The sequence below is a fragment of the Schistocerca piceifrons genome, chromosome 4 (assembly GCF_021461385.2).
Source record: "Schistocerca piceifrons isolate TAMUIC-IGC-003096 chromosome 4, iqSchPice1.1, whole genome shotgun sequence".
NCBI lineage: Eukaryota > Metazoa > Arthropoda > Insecta > Orthoptera > Acrididae > Schistocerca > Schistocerca piceifrons.
Genome location: NC_060141.1, coordinates 827,872,823 through 827,890,722, shown reverse-complemented (window position 1 = coordinate 827,890,722; position 17,900 = coordinate 827,872,823). Strand labels below are relative to the sequence as shown.

At 44.3% G+C, this 17,900-nt stretch overlaps 1 protein-coding gene across 1 annotated transcript in view; it reads right to left on the bottom strand.

Moving 5' to 3' along the window:
- Positions 1-17,900, bottom strand: part of LOC124794700 (histone-lysine N-methyltransferase, H3 lysine-79 specific) — a 209,582-nt gene that overhangs the window by 114,694 nt on the left and 76,988 nt on the right.

Here is a 17,900-nt window from a genome sequence, read left to right as displayed (position 1 = left end):
CTTTAGAGTGTTCAGGGAAACCAGTCTACAATCTCGTGATTCCGGTAGTCCTAATGGTGCGTTACAGGAAGTATTGTTTCTGCAGGGACTTGTGCTTCTGTAGTGAATAGATTCGTTAACCAACAGACATTAAATTTCATCAACAGTCCCGAAAATTCTTGTGTTTACCAAATGAATTTAGAGAAACTTCTTTTTTTTTTAGGTGGCTGTGTCAATTAAGGTTGTGTCTGATCTTGTTGTACATTTGGCTGGAATGGCCGTAACGCTGATACAAACATTGAGACGACCTGTCGTCGGTGACTGAAGAGAAGATGAGGAAGCGGAGTGGAATGAATCGGCTGGCTTCACGTCACGTTCCGCGAACCAGCCGCCGCCGCGACTGCGCTTCCGCGAGGGCGGCGTGACGTGGCCCGGCATGGCGCAGTTTCAACATTATTCCCGGCCCCGGCCTTGGCCGCCTACTGCCGCTGTATTTCCCGCAGGGGAAAGACTCTTTGCTCGTTTCTGGTCCCCCACAATGAGTAAGACAGAGCAACGATGTGCACACTCGCTTTTGCTCCTCGACCACTGCATCACGACGTACTGACCGGCGTACCTTCCACGACAATGGAAGACCTAACCACAAAACGCAGTCTCGTGAAGCGACTTTTGGTACTTATCCCCTGTCCAAAGGCATATGGTGATAATGATTTTAAACACGCAGGAAATGAACGAGTTGTGTAGAATAGTTTAAAGGATAATCCGACAGACTTATACTTATCGCCAAAAATACATCTCAAATGTGTCAAAATAAAGCAATCGTCATTGACACACGGCTATTCTTTTGCGATTCCTTCGGTGGGTGACATCGTATACTGACCCATCATAACTTTAACTACCTCCTCAACGGCGAATGTGTCACGGCTGAAATTTGCTATTTAGGGAGTAAAATAACTGATGATGGTCGAAGTAGAGAGGATACAAAATGTAGACTGGCAATGGCAAGGAAATCGTTTCTGAAGAAGAGAAACATCGAACATCGAGTATAGATTTAAGTGTCAGGAAGTCGTTTCTGAAAGTATTTGTATGGAGTGTAGCCATGTATGGAAGTGAAACATGGACGATAACCAGTTTGGACCAGAAGAGAATAGAAGCTTTTGAAATGTGGTGCTACAGAAGAATGCTGAAGATAAGGTGGGTAGATCACGTAACTAATGAGGAGGTATTGAATAGGATTGGGGAGAAGAGAAGTTTGTGGCACAACTTGACAATAAGAAGGGATCGGTTGGTAGGACATGTTTTGAGGCATCAAGGGATCACAAATTTAGCATTGGAGGGCAGCGTGGAGGGTAAAAATCGTAGAGGGAGACCAAGAGATGAATACACTAAGCAGATTCAGAAGGATGTAGGCTGCAGTAGGTACTGGGAGATGAAAAAGCTTGCACAGGATAGAGTAGCATGGAGAGCTGCATCAAACCAGTCTCAGGACTGAAGACCACAACAACAACAATGACATTTCGGCGATAAAAGGCTTCAAGAGGTTTTTGGATCTTACATGCACTGTTTCTGAAGTACGTGTAGCAATACTGGTATTTTAATACTCAGGTATGGAGATCACGAATATTCTGTAAATATAAGGCAGTATAATTAATTCGAAAACAATAGAAGACTTTACGATTTATCCTCTTGTTAACTACATGTTTTTCTATCTGAACTGAAGTCAAAATGAAACGTCTAATTGCTCTGGCAGAAAAAGAAACAAGGCAATTTGCTTCTAAGTACACACATTCACTCTGAATGAAAAATCAAACTTGTGACAAGACAACTTCTTAATGTACATTTCCTAGTGAATACAAGAGCTGGCTATAAAATAACGATACTATTTCTATACAACACTTTCTTTCGAAAACATAAATATTTAGTTATTGTCACCCTCACTGTAGTCCTTTCGTCAATCTCTGCAACACTCCTAGAGAATTTTATAGTGATGGAAGTCTTCATCTATGAGTTCCTTAGTCACCGTTCCACTTTTCTTTCACTGTTTTAACTGACTGAAATATTTGTTTTAACGCAGATTTGACAGTGGATAATAGATCAAAGTCGTACGGTGCTAGATCAAGCGAATGAAGAGGATGCTCTAACACTAGGATGCTGTACTTTGCTGGCAACATCGTAACATATGTGGTACGAAGCCGGAGCGACGTCTCGAGAAAGAACCCGTGACTCGCTCTTCCACAATTCGGCTCTCCTTTTTTTTCTTCTCACTGAATTGAGCAAGAACCTCACGGTAGTAATGTTGACAGTCTGACCTTCAGGAGCCTAATGAAGAAGAAAGAACACAATTCCACGAATATCGAAAAAGAAACAATCGTCGCTTTGAATCTTGATTTGGTCATTCGAGCTTTTTCGCTCCTTATGACGTTGGGCCGTTCTAATGCATGGATTTGCGCTTAGTTTCTCGATCAGCAGTGCAAAACCGAGATCGATCACATGTTATCACTCTTTCTACGAAATTAGGGCCATTTTCAATGGTATTCAGAGTGTCAGTATGAACATCTTCACGACCTTCTTTTGGTTTGATCTTGAGAATTTTAGGCACCAGTTTCGCATATATATTCTTCTCATGTTAAATTAAACTAACTTCGCCCGAACAGGCCACGAAGGACCAACGTCACCGACCGGCCGCCGTGTCATCCTCACGCACAGGTGTCTCTGGATGCGGATATGTGGGCAGCACACCGCTCTCCCGGCCGTATGTCAGTTTACGAGACTGGAGCCGCTACTTGTCGATCAAGCACCTCCTCCATTTTGTCTCACAAGGGCTGAGTGCAACCCGCTTGCCCACAGCGCTCGGCAGACCAGATGGTCACCCATCCAGGTGCTAGCCCAGCCCGACAGCGGTGATCCGACGAACCGGCGTTACCACTGCGGCAAGGCCGCTGGCATCACGTTCAATTGGTTGCGTTTAATTTGCCTTACGCATTCTTTGTCATTTGCTGCAGCGACCGAATACTCAACCGACAGCCAGATCGAATAAGTTTACTTTTTTTGGTCATCAGTCTACTGACTGGTTTGATGCGGCCCGCCACGAATTCCTTTCCTATGCTAACCTCTTCATCTCAGAGTAGCACTTGCGACCTACGTCCTCAATTATTTGCTTGACGTATTCCAATCTCTGTCTTCCTCTACAGTTTTTGCCCTCTACAGCTCCCTCTAGTACCATGGAAGTCACTCCCTCATGCCTTAGCAGATGTCCTATCATCCTGTCCCTTCTCCTTATCAGTGTTTTCCACACATTCCTTTCCTCTCCGATTCTGCGTAGAACCTCATTCCTTATCAGTCCACCTAATTTTCAACATTCGTCTATAGCACCACATCTCAAATGCTTCGATTCTCTTCTGTTCCGGTTTTCCCACAGACCATGTTTCACTACCATACAATGCTGTACTCCAGACGTACATCCTCAGAAATTTCTTCCTCAAATTAAGGCCGGTATCTGATATTAGTAGACTTCTCTTGGCCAGAAATGCCTTTTTTGCCATAGCGAGTCTGCTTTTGATGTCCTCCTTGCTCCGTCCGTCATTGGTTATTTTACTGCCTAGGCAGCAGAATTCCTTAACTTCATTGATTTCGTGACCATCAATCCTGATGTTAAGTTTCTCGCTGTTCTCATTTCTACTACTTCTCATTACCTTCGTCTTTCTCCGATTTACTCTCAAACCATACTGTGTACTCATTAGACTGTTCATTCCGTTCAGCAGATAATTTAATTCTTCTTCACTTTCACTCAGGATAGCAATGTCATCAACGAATCGTATCATTGATATCCTTTCACCTTGTATTTTAATTCCACTCCTCAACCTTTCTTTTATTTCGATGTACAGATTGAAGAGTAGGGGCGAAAGGCTACAGCCTTGCCTTACACCCTTCTTAATACGAGCACTTCGTTCTTGATCGTCCACTCTTATTATTCCCTCTTGGTTGTTGTACATATTGTATATGACCCGTCTCTCCCTATAGCTTACCCCTACTTTTTTCAGAATCTCTAACAGCTTGCACCATTTTATATTGTCGAACGCTTTTTCCAGGTCGACAAATCCTATGAAAGTGTCTTGATTTTTCTTTAGCCTTGCTTCCATTATTAGCCGTAACGTCAGAATTGCCTCTCTCGTGGCTTTACCTTTCCTAAAGTCAAACAGATCGTTATCTAGTGCATCCTCAATTTTCTTTTCCATTCTTCTGTATATTATTCTTGTAAGCAGCTTCGATGCATGATTCTGCGATAGTTCTCATTCGATATTTCCGTCCGTTTTTGATGTCGAAGGACGACCCGTGCGTCGGTCACCTTCAGTGTCTTCTCAGCCACCTTGGAAACGTTTTGGCCGCTCAAAAACTCGCGTACGTGATAGACGTCTTCGCCAAACACTTCTTTTTACTAAAATACTGATGTCAGTAGCAGTTTTTCCTAGTGTGAAACTTGACGACATTCGTTGCTCTATTACACGTACCATTTTTCTGGCGAAACAATATACCAGCTCTTACACAAATGAAGGCCACACCCACACTGATTTGTCCACGCCGCATTCAACCGAGGCTTCACGCTTCACAGCTACTGGTCGTTTATCTTCGTGCATCCGTACTTACTCGGTCAGCTTCATTCCCGTTATTATAGTCACACCTCGTATGTGAAACTACTTTTATTAGCGCCATTCATTATCACATTATCTCCTATATTTTCGCAGTTAATGTGGTTCAGAGAAACATTATTGCAATTTCTTCGTGCATAAAACTGGAGTGTTCGCAAAATCGAACAAACTCACTCCTGAGACAGCGACCTACACTGTGACAAACGAACAGGCGTAAAATGGACCGAAGAACGCAAGCAAGATCACAGCTGGAGCGCAGTTGGACTATATATATATGTATGTGTGTGTGTGTGTGTGTGTGTGTGTGTGTGTGTGTGAGTGAGAGAGATCGATTTCAAACAAACTTTATACACATATACCTTACTGTCGGACAACAATCGCTGTGGGGATAAAACCACATGCCTATCAACGGGGTGGAGTGAAAAAACTCACAGCCCGCGACACGTAAATTCCCAGACTTTATTCATCCAGTATTTGAGAATGAGAACACTTAGCCTACAAAATGATGAGAGAAAAAATGTTTACCGCTTACTACTTTTCGCAATGTTGATGCATTAAAAGTACGACATGAGGCATGACGTTATGATTTATCGCTACTAACTGTATTCGCGACATTTTGCAGACAGCATGCACACATAACCACTGAATGTAACTGCAGAATTGTATCATTGTACGACACACAGTTCAGGAGGTATGACGTCATAAACATGAAGCACAACAACAGATGCTGCGTGGCACGTGCATGGACGCACAGCTGTAAATAAACAAATACCTGGGCAAAGCCGTGTTTCTCCGTTAGTATGTTAACAAAGCGGGAAGCGAACATACTCCTTTCTACCTCAGTCCACTACGTTACGGTGAGAATTCTTAAAATTTTCGACTTTCTTCTTAGTATCTTATCTTAGGATCTTCAAGAAGGCTTTTACCACTGACAATGTCATTATAACAAATCGTACCAATAGTGACATGTTTGGCTGGTTGGTTTAGGGGAGGGAACCAAACAGCGAGGTCATCGGTCCCATCGGATTCGGGAAGGATGAGAAGTAAGTCGGCCGTGCCCTTTCAAAGGAACCATCCCGAAATGCGCATGAAGCAATTTAGGGAAATCACGGAAAACCAAAATCAGGATGGCCGGACGCGGGTCTGAGCCGTCGTCCTGCCGAATGCGAGTCCAGTGTGCTGGCCACTGCGCCACCTCGCTCGTTTCACGTGTTTGTGATAACGTATATTCGGAGGGCGGAAGTAAAAACGACTATAATATAGCAACTCGACAGGTCATTTGTCTACTACTATCGATTTTAGTGGTCGCATAGAGTTTTACGGAGGACACGTAATTATGACTTCACTTCCCAGTAAGCTTCTCCCAATAACGATGACCACTTTAACTAGTGGCCGTTGCTACATTTAATTCTGCCAACACGACAATAAATGATTTCACACTCTCAGTCAGTTACACTGTGTTTCGGCCATTATTAACTCCGTGTGTCTCTCCTGCTTAGGCAGCCTCAGACGCATCGAGCACAGTGCCGTCTACTAGTTGAAGTTGGCAGCGATCAGAACTCAGTCTACACCGGTCGGTGTAATTCAACTTGTTTGGTTTTGAGCCTCCCATCAGCCACTAATTTGAGCGTCGTCTTACAGCTATAACCTTCCTTAACAGTCCACATGGCAACGCGCCGTTCTCATATATTCCTGCTAATCCATTTATATTTGTTCCTCAATGGTTGATATGCTAACTACTTTAAAATAACTGGGTAAAAGCACAGTTGTCGATTACAAGGAAGCACTATTACTATGTAGGTTATAGGGTTCGAGGTGTTCAGCAATGTCGTGAAGAGTGGATTCGTAAATAAACGAAAGTTACGCTCCTGCGCAAACCTACCCCCCCCCCCCCCCCCACACACACACACACACACACACAAGTAGCGAACAGTAAACACAGGTTTGACGTAGAAAGCTCAGTCTAAAGTTGGCAGATTTCGTTGCAGTTTTCCTGATTTGTTTCGTTAGCGTTTTTCTTTTGTAAAGACCGATGCATAATTCAATGACTGGTGAGTCATTAGCCACCGGGATTTGATCTTCTGCGTCCACAAAGTCTTCTGATCGCAAGAAGGGACACGCGATTCATCGTGAGGGTAGTGAAATAGGAAGTAATATCACAAAATCGTGTGATAGAGAAGCAAAGCAGGAAATCCTTAATATTATAGAAAAAAAAAAAAAACAAGATTGTCTACGTACTGCCTATTATGCTGGCGTATCTGTACGATCTGATACAAGCATTCGAAAAGTGAGAATTTCCACAGACGTATCCCCTTTGTGTTCCGGCTAAAAAGCTTCCAAGATCTGAAGTAATACAAGTTTCATTGTCATTACTCGGCTATGAATTTTATTTATATATTCATCATATTTTCACTGCGGGTTAGAAACAATCGTGGAACCCTCATGAATGACAATGATTTTAATTGACATCTAGTGACGAAAAAAGCATTTCAGTGGTTGCATACTAATTACAAAGCAGGCTACAAAAATGAATGTGGTCAGTATTATTCCGAAATTATGAGCACCCTGCAGAGCACGGTGCTTACATATATTTAATTTGCTGAAATGTATTGTTGACAAAGGCAGGCTTAGATTTATGACAATGTTTTCCGAACGTCGCAACTCTTCCTCTCACAGAGCACACCTGACTAGCTTTGGAATACCTGAAGCGCGCATTATTCTCAGCTGCTGACGGCACACGGGCCGTCGTGTTTTGCGGTGGATCAATTGTTTACTTTTCTCATTAAATCTTTTATTCGCGAATCACACGTGACAATTTGGCAAGCTGTTGTCTGGCACGTGCGCGCCACTCGGCCCGACGGGCACGCTCGTCCTTATTTTCATTTTGCTCAGTTGAAGAACAGGAATAAAATACTTTGGTAAGTTGCGTTGGGTTACGGACATTTCGCCAAGGTTGACCCACAATTAGAACTTGATTTTAGTATAATCTGTTAACCTTTTCTCATTCGAAGACTATCATTTACGAGTAACGGCTATATATCTCTTGTTGACAAGTTTATCTGTGGCTCTTTTGCCAAAACAGGGTATAATTTCCACAAACTCATTTGAAGCAACTATTCCTACTGAATTCTGAAACAGGGTGTCTCATTAAACAAGCAACTGGCGACCAGAGAGGTCAACGGCTTACCGAAAATCTCACTGTCGGTTTGCAACAACATAAGAGAAGAAATTTCATGTATATTTTCATCGTAAGAAATTCTCTTTTCACTATCTGTCCGAAAGAACAGACACCACGCACTGTAAAATAGGTGCGGATGCACCATTACGTCCGACCTCCTGCGGGAATCTCAAAGTAGCGAGCATGGAGGGCACGGACGAAGACCGCGGCGCGGGTAGAAGGCGCCGGGTGGGATCGTGAGTCGTCCGGGAGGCGTGCTGGCATAGGCCGTGCAACTGCTATAAACACTGCGTCCGGTGGCTGACGCAGCTGCCTAGTAAGTAGGAGACCTGGGTTCGAATCCCGGTCCGACACACATTTATCACTCGTCGCCGCTGATTACGCACAAAGTGCCAAACGTGAGATATCATTTGGTTAGTTTTGTTTTATTTAAACATGTTTCAGCACTTTCCCTGCTGTTATTCTTTCTCACACGACGGAGTCAGCTATTTATGTTTGTAGATTTTTATGTACTATTCGCTCCGTCACGTGGGTTAAGTGCGAAAACTAGTCCGTTGATTGAAGAGTGACTCACACGAGCTGAATACGATAAGGAAATCTGTGCAATATTACCAACATGTTAGGTCGAAGAACTTGATGTATCAATTTCTACGTTCAGTGAACGTAAATTTAACATTTCGAATCTTTTATTATTTTAGGATTTATTTACAGCTGCTCCGACTTCTTCGAATGAACAGATAAAATAATTACTCGTTTTATAAATTTAAACGTCTCTTGTTGTTGCAGTCTATTTACCCCATAAGTGGGTTGGAACAGTCTGGATTTAGCTACTTGTCGCTGGTTTGTTGTGTGTTATAGCGTTCTGTGACAACAGTTTTCATCAGACTGCAGACTTCAGCGTGCACAGTAAGACGAAACCGCAAACAGCGCGGCCACGCGGAAAGGACGAGTTAACTGGCAACGTCTAAACCGAATTTCCTGTGGGTGAAGAGATTTTATTATCGCTTTAACGTAAAACGTGAAACGCATCTGAAATAAAATTGTAGGATTTATAAAACGAATATTTAAGTTACATACATGCTGCGGACGATGGCCACGCAAACTAACTTTTTGGTTAACACAGTTGCTGCATTGTGTATCTCCTACCGTGATGCACACGCGTGAAATTACATTGCAGAATGCAGGCTCTCGCTGTCGCTATGGGCGTCCACGTTAGCTTATGTACTTGCTAGTTATTTCGAATAAATTGTAAGCTTTAGTGCCTCTAAACGAGAGAAAAATATTACTTTAAATGTGGAACGCATTGTTTCGCATGGGATGAGTGTATGGTTCATTACGAATTAAGCTTTCTAAAAAGAAGAAACGTGTGTTCTGCTAACAGTGCTGAGAAAGCACCAATTCTGGGTATATTTCCTGTCACTATAAACAAAATACACAGGCAGAATAAAACGGAAATGAGTGTTGGACAAGCAGTCAATAAAGTGGATCTGGTGTCGTACGCCACGTGTTAATTTGACGCCAGCCCGCAACCACAGCATGGCGTTGGCGCTACGAGTAGAATAAAAGCCCCCTGTCACCCTTTTTGATCCAGCAGATCTGCAACAAATGACTGAACGGCACATTCTGTCTCCACGAGGAGCAAGGAACTGAGCACGCATCGTCGAGACTACCACTGCACAGGCGTCGAACTGTGAACGCCACGAGGTCGGGCACCGGTTTAAAAGCAGCCCCGACGAACAGTGACCCCACTGAAAGCGATGCGCAGGCGAGCAAGTGTTTACAACGAGCGGCCAGCGCCACGCCGTGCAGATGCACACAGACAAAAAAGAGAGAGGCCATTTAAAAAAGAAGCCAGGCACGGCCTGAAAATAGCGAATGGGTCTCTGGCCGGCCGGCAGCCTAGTTTAGTAAGCGCGCGGGTTCGCTGACACGCGGGGGGGGGGGGGGGGGGGGGCGCTATATTTAGTCCCCGGCGATCGATGTTGAGGGAGGCACCGCGCCGAAAGCTGGCGGAAGCGGCCGGAGGCGCCCGACGCGACGCCACAGCGCGACACAAGGCCAGCCGTCACAACAGCAGGAAAAACGAGTGCTACTTACCGCCTGCTTTACTCCCGGTAGCAGCACTTTTTCAGGCATATTGCTAGTTTGAGCTGCGCTGTATGTCCCTAAGCACAATCGACACTTACAATCGAGCCCTGTAACCTCAAATATAAGCACTATCTAACAACGTACAAAACACGAGAACAGTTGCTGGTCACACACAACCGGATTTTAGTTACCAGCCATGGACACTCCCGAAGAATTCTGACCTGCCTGTACGTTAGTGGGGATCCGACTTTCAGGCCGACACCTGCAAGTACTCTGAACCGGCAATTCCTCCTCCCCAGCTGGCACACACGAACTGGCCATGTTCTGAAAGTCCGCGGTTATGCCTGTTGTTTTCCATTGGCGGTAAGTTTTAATTGCTTCAAGTACGCCGAAGGGGTGCACCAATGACCACGTCGCAAAACTTATACAATTGTAGCGCGAAAGAGCTTGTTCGTTGAAGTTCATCCAAGAGCATTACACGAACAAGAATGTAAAAAGATGAAGTAAGAGGTGACAAACATTTCTATACCGTGTTCCAGATGTGGACCGAAGGGTATTGAAAACTAAGCTACAAAATTTTACATCAGGTTTCACAAAAGTGCTCAGAAAGGTACAGGCCTTGGTAAATTTTAATTATAAACAAATATATGATGACTGGAAATAAAAAATATTGTTTGTACTATGTTCACTATCGCATTGCTCGTAGCTGTGTTAAGTCTATTATTTCACAGATATTATCAGTCAGTACTTTACAAAGGATCAAGAACGCCAACTTCCTAGCATACCGAAACTTCACGACTCTCACAGTAGTGCACACCATACATCAGACGCATACGACCGGAATATTGCCTTTCGGAAACCGATTTTTCACTCGTTTTGAACAGTTTTTCTTTCGAGCAATACGTAAGTTCATAGCGTACAAACCGCCAGCGACCTCCACAATTCTCTTCGTATTATCGTCCATAAAAACTTCCTTTCAAAGACGTGAATGACATTCAACATTCAAATTAACTACAATGAAATACTGTATAAAACTGCGCAGTCACTGTTCAACGCACTTTCGGCGAGACAACTGCGACTATTGAAATTCGTCGGCTGTGGCTTAATGACCTATAAATTACGATAATCTGTCGATTTACATCAGGAAGGGGGCAGATCTGAGAGGCGGGCCCTGCACGTTAATTAATGTAAACGGCGGGTCTGTGATCAGCAGGTCGGATCCGTCAAAAATATCAGCGGAATTGGCACCTCGCAAACAGCAGTAACACGGAAGGAATACCTTCCTTTGCACGGCTACTTCAACCACACTTTGTATGTACTGTAACGAAATAGGTATTACGTGCATATTGCGAAGAACTGTCAAGAAATGACACTCACCCCTAATTTCTGATATGAGGAAATACTGAGCCAGACTGGACTCCCACAGGCGCACGCCGGTCACCTCGCGGCGCCTGAAGCGTAGATGCCTAGGCGCTATTTGCAATTTATCCCCTTAGAACTTATTACGAGTGCCATAGGATTGTCAACTGTCAACATACACAGAACATGACTGTCACATCGTTGGTTACAGAACAAAAATAACGGCAGTATGTTTGTTTTATTTGGAAGGACTTAAGTAATTAATGAAACTACATTGTACAAATATCAAACGATTATTTAAATTGTAAACATGCTCAAATGGTGTAGTGTGAGCCTTAACAAAAGTGTACGTATCGTCCGATAGGCTGAAGCCCTAATGGTGAAGCTCCGTTTCGAAATGTTTATTGGGGATATAGAAGTCCCTACTGGTAAGACAGTGGACAGACTTAATTATTCAGTTTTCCAACACTGGCTAAATAGCTGGGGACTTCTGGGTGAGCAAAGAAGCCTCGAGAAGTTCACAGACAGACATTGTTCTTTCATACTGTCAGTTTACACGAGTGCTTTATTTATTAAGCGCTACTGGCCACCTCTGAGCGTATGCACACTCTCAAATACACAATGGATGTCGACTCGTCATCCTTTCAAGTATGTATAAAAACCACGTACCACGCCGTTTTTGTTACATACATGTGAGGATTTGGTGATACCCATTGTGCACTCGAGAATCAGCACAAGCTCGAAACTGGCTAGGAGTGCTCAATAAAGCACAGCCTGGGGGCAACCACGTCGTTCTTCAAATAAATATATGGAAAAATTCTTCGTGCAGTAGAGAGAGAGAGAGAGAGAGAGAGAGAGAGAGAGAGGCTTCATCTTCCGCCCGTGAGGAACATGCTTCCATGTGACGCATCACTGCTACAGAAGTTGCTAACGATGTTGCATACCGAGACGTAAATCGATGTGGACGAATGTGTGGGTTATTTTCTGTAACGAAAGAAGTTAAGAGGAGCTAATTGAAACTAGACTGTGGACTACCGAGTGCCGCGTAGCGGGAGCGCACGAATTACGCAAGGCTCCAGTTGAGAAAGCCAGAGCGAGACGTGGTGCGTGGGGAACTGGGTCGCCGGCTCGTATTTTGGTCCTCCGCCTGACTGACTGACCCAATTTACCCCTCGGCGCGCCAAGCGAGGCCGGCAGACGCGCCACTGAAAGCGAACGCAAGTCCAAACAACGCGCGCGCCTGCCTGTTTACTGTGCTGCGCCGCCGCAGTCGAGGCAGCCGAAGCAGCCCGACAAAATTATACCTCTGGCGCAATACCGCCGAAGGGAGGGTATCGACATACTACTAACAACATAAAGTTAAGCTGCCATCAAGGAGAGGAGTAATAAACACAAAACTCCTTTATTGTACTTTTCAGCGTCAGGTCGCACAAATGTTATCGTGACCCGTTTCTTAGTAAGTCGTCACCAAAAGTTAGAAGGAAACGAAGAAGTAGGCTACAGGGCACTAAATTAGATAATCTACCTTCTATACACCGCTATACGTGGTATCTAGTCTTAAAAGTGCACCTCAAGAGGCCAGAAAGGGTACCATTTGCCCTTTAAGGAATCACTATACAATGTATTCGTATCACCTGAGAAATGGTAACCGATGATGATACTTAGTTGCACGAGATTAGGCTGAACTGTATAATAAAAAGTTTCCTGAACCAAAAGCGCCAGAAGGAAAAGTCCTGGACCATCGTCCACCATGGTGCGATGCAAATTGTGGATACTTTATATTCTCCAGACGGATTGTAATTACGAATGGCCAGCCCCCAACCGTCCGCTACGTACAAATCCCACTGGAGAGAACGGGGCGTTCTGTTTCCTCGCGTGTGTTCGCATGACTATGAACCGTCCAAGTCTCGACAAGACGCCCGGAGTAAGACGAGAACTGAAACAAATTGGGAATTGAAACCCACCACCTCTTCACACTTGCTTGGTTTCCTCTCATCACTCACGCATTTTCATCCGGAAAGGAAGTTCCTCGAAAGTCGTTCGATAGAGAGCGTATAAGGTGAAAATCTGAGGGCGCAAGGGCAGGGAATAAAGTGGGTGCGAAATGACTTCCCAACCAAACTCCTGTATAGTATTTTTTGTCAGTCTAGCAGAATGAGCCGGCCAGTGTGACCGAGCGGCTCTAGGAGCTTCAATCTGGAACCGCGCCACCCCTACGGTCGCAGGTTCGAATCCTGCCTCGGCCATGGATGTGTGTGTGATGTCCTTAGGTTAGTTAGGTTTAAGTAGTTCTAAGTTCTAGGGGACTGATGACCTCACATGTTAAGTCCCATAGCGCTCAGAGCCATTTCTAGCAGAATGCGGACGAGCGTTGTCGTGGAATGGCGTCGCTTCACGCAGCAGTCGTTCTCGGACTGCGTCTGCAAGACGTCTCAGTTCTGACAAACGTCAGCAGTGATTGGTACATCTCCAGTGAGCAGTTCGTAGCACACCATACCATAGCTGTTTGATCAGATGCATATCATCATCTTCTGTGAATGCGCGCAGGTCTTTGTAAGAGGATTGCTGCTTCTTTTTTTGGGCTCAGTTATTCCTTTCTTTTTCTTACGTTAGTGTAAAGACACCTTTTCTCGTCACTAGTAATGATACAGGATAGGTCTGATCGGTGTTGTTCCCGAGCAGAGATGCACATATGACCACCCGCTGATTTTTATGATTTTTGTTCACAACACGTTTTATCCATACAGCAAATTTTGTAATCTTCCCCAGTGCATGAAAATGTCGTGGATCACTGTGGGTTAACGAGTTTAACCGACATTCATCAAACCCCAAAGGACTTCCTGTACGTGGAGAGTCACAGTTTCGTCTTTGTTCCATTTACTCTCAATTCGTATTCTGTATTTATCAGGTTGTTCACTCCATTCAGCATATACTGTAATTATTCTTGACCTTTACTGAGGATAGCACTGTCATCGTCGAATCTTATCGGTGATATCCTCCCGCTGTCAATTTTAATTCCGCTTTTTCGAAGTCGACAAATTCTACGAACGCGTCCTTATTTGTCTTCAAGCCTGCTTCCATGAGAATTTTTCCTTCTGGCTCTCCCGCACGAGCAGCGCCGTGGCCGCGCGAGGGAGAGACCACCTACCGATTCACTTTCCTTCGCGAAGCAAGTCCGCTGACGCAACGGAGGAAATCACTTGCCACTCGGCCGGAGCGAGTCAGCGGCAGAGGAGCGGAAAACCATCATCTCATTCCGTAGGTCACACACACACACACACACACACACACACACACAGACAGAGCCTTATAAGAAAGCGAGAGAACAAATTGAAAGGTGAGCTGAGTGTTCCGCTACAGGTTTGCTCCGTCGTCACATAATCGACCCCTAGTTCATCCTTTGGCCTGTGACCAGCCACAATTATCTGAATCACAGTTTTACAACTACGACGGCGTTTCAATTTCTTCTGTAACGTGTACTGGTTACTCGAGACTTCGATCTCTCTTTACGAAATGTTATCATGTATGGATCCGTTAACGATCTTTTACTTGTTCTCATGGTGACTGACTCTCCGTTTTTATTAAGTGGAAACCAACCGCACGTACAAGGGAACAAGGTTTGTAGGTTTTTCTTACAGTTCTCGTAAGGTTGTTGAGGTCTACTCGCGAAATATGAGCAGAGTGCCGTTACGTACTGCAGCGCACGACTACGACTAGAAAACTTGAGGAGCCGTGTGTCGTACTGAAGCCTACCAGCAACCGCGCTTCGCCCACCACACTTACAAGGGTAGATCGATACGAGACCGATCGCACTGTCCCGTGCAGGCTCGTGGTTGGCTGGTGACCTTGGCGGCGGCTCGGCTCGGCGCGGGCGACACTGACATTCGGCAGCGGGGCGGCCACGGCCGGCGGACCCACTCTGCCGGATTTCGATTTCTTCTGTGGTTGGGGAGGGGGGAGAGCGTGCTGCCTGGCTGCGGATCGCTGTTGTTCGGCTCTCTCGACGCCTGTCTGTCCTCTTCACAGCCACTACAAACTGCGGTGCTACTGAAATAAGTCGGCATTTGGCAGGCAGCGCGCCGGACCGCTCCCCTCAGCAGTGCGACAGCCAGCCTGGCATTTCCGGCTCGACGCCGTGTTGACACCTTCGCTGCTTCTCGGGTAGGACACTTCTTCCGCACGCATAAAACGTACAGCTCTGCTTCCAATTAAAACTGTGAATTCAGTTTAACGGATTTCTGTACGAGAATCAACACTTTCAATTAAATATTTGTACAAGCTACATACTGACAAAAACTCAAAGTCTATTTTCAATGCTTACACACAGCAAACGCAATGCGATGAGAAACTTTAGAACGATCCATTCCAAGCCTAGGTGTTTTGGTAATCGCCGAATTAAGAACGTACTTCAGTTAGTTCGACAGGTCTAGGGTCGTGGACGTCCAAGTTAGGGAACGGTTTTCCCGGGAGACACTACACAGATCCGCACCGAAGCTTCTACGTCATCGCCGTGCGGTCAGAGGTGCCTTTCACAGTTCGTGCCACTTCCCCCGCCGGAGGTTCGAGTCCTCCCTCGGGCATGTGTGCGTGTGTATTGTCCTTAGCGTAAGTTAGTTTAATTAGTGTGTAATCCTAGGGACCGATGACCTCGGCTGTTTGTTCCCACAGAACCTTACCACAAATTTCCAATTTACGTCATCACTTTAGGGGACACAGACTAAGTGATTCTCTAGCGCCGAGGAGAACAGATGCCTGCAGACGGTATTTCACGCAACGTCAGATAACAACTAACTGAATTTAAACTACACATACAATCGCGGAGCAGTGGAGGCCTAAAGACACAAAATATTGGTGGTGTTAATTCCTGAAAAAATTGTGGCTAACAGAAACTCCTACAGCTGTTTAAGGGTACTGGTTGGCTTTTCAAGAATGAAGTGAAGTCGTCCCCCCCCCCCCCCCCCCCCCCCCTCTCTCTCTCTCTCTCTCTCTCTCACACTCACTCACACACACACACACACACACACACACACACACACACACACACACACACACACACACACACACACACACAGAGAGAGAGAGAGAGAGAGAGAGAGAGAGAGAGAGAGAGAGAGAGAGAGAGAATATTCCTCAAAATATTCATCATTTGGATTTGCAGCTCCTTGGGTTGACCGCATCTGCAGTTAAAATTGTAGGATGTGAGGTCCGCCAAATATGCGAAACACCGTTTTTTCTCAGTACCCAAACATGTCTCAGCACCACTGTGCCATCATCAGTGGGTTTCCGTGTTATTTATTCTGTAATGTGTCAATTTTTATTAAATGATAACAAAATTATGTGGATGTTTAGTTCCAACGATAGTTCATTTCTTTTTGTTAATACCTCGATACTTGGTGTGCACCTATATTCATTTTTACTTACGTTTTCGTGTGGCAAGTTCTTTTATTCTCTGCATCATGGTGAGGTGTCATGATGCATACATAAATATAACACATATACTCCACACAAATACGGTCGTAAAACACTTTTCACTTAACCAAAACACAGTCTGATTGTGGTTTGTTGTGTGTCCCAGCCCAGTCAGAGAATTTGGCGCCAAATTCGAATTTTGTTTACATTTTGTGTGTATGTGTGTGTTCGATTTATCTGTTTGTGTTGTCTCTTTTGTAAAGTTCCTTTAATGTGTTAAATAGTGTGCCCTTGCACAGTGTAGTGTATTTAAGACCTGTTTTCCTTCTGCTATTGCCTTCTGTATGTGGAAGTTTTCCTCAATATTCAGTTTGCTGTATAGGCTGTGGCACACCAAGTGTAAAGGTATTTACAAAAAGAAACGAACTATTGTTGGAACTAAACATGCACATAATTTTATAATCATTTAATAAAATGCTCACATTACAGAACAGATAAAACGGAAACCCACTGATGATGGCACAGTGGTGCTGAAACATGTTTCGAAACAGGAAAAAATGGCGTTTTGCATATCTGGCGGACCTGACATCCTACAATTCCTCTAAACCACAGGGTGACTCCTAACAATAGAGTCCTCCATTCGGACAAGCCCTGCAATGAATTCTGATTATTCCAATCTAATGGTTAGCTTATTTATGGATTCTTCCGTTACTTCTTGGTACAACCATTCCATATTTAAGGTTGAGTACCAAGTACACAGTTTTTGTTCCACTGACTTGTTTATTTCAAACTAGTTTCAGCTTACTACGCCATCTTCAGGAAATGACTGACTAGCATCTGAAACTGACTCTATAGTTCTTAGGTAACCAAACATTGTAAGTAGAGATACAATCTACTTGCACAGAGTGATTTGCATCAAACTTTTTTCTTAACATAGAAATGAAAATTTGCAAAATACAAAATATAGCTCTTAATACTTCAACAGTGCGTATTCCAATCATTTACTGTATTTAATATTTCCTATTGCATTAAAATGTAATTTACTATGTAAAATATGTTAGCTGCGCAACATAAGTTACTAGTTCTCAGCTTGATAGTTCTGAACCAATTTCATGATCTCACAAAATAAGGCATCATAAACATATAACCTGTAATATGGTAAGATTTTAATCATTATTTTAATTACTGTATATAATACTGTACATTGCTTGAAGTTAAGTTTACAATGTTAAAAAATAAGT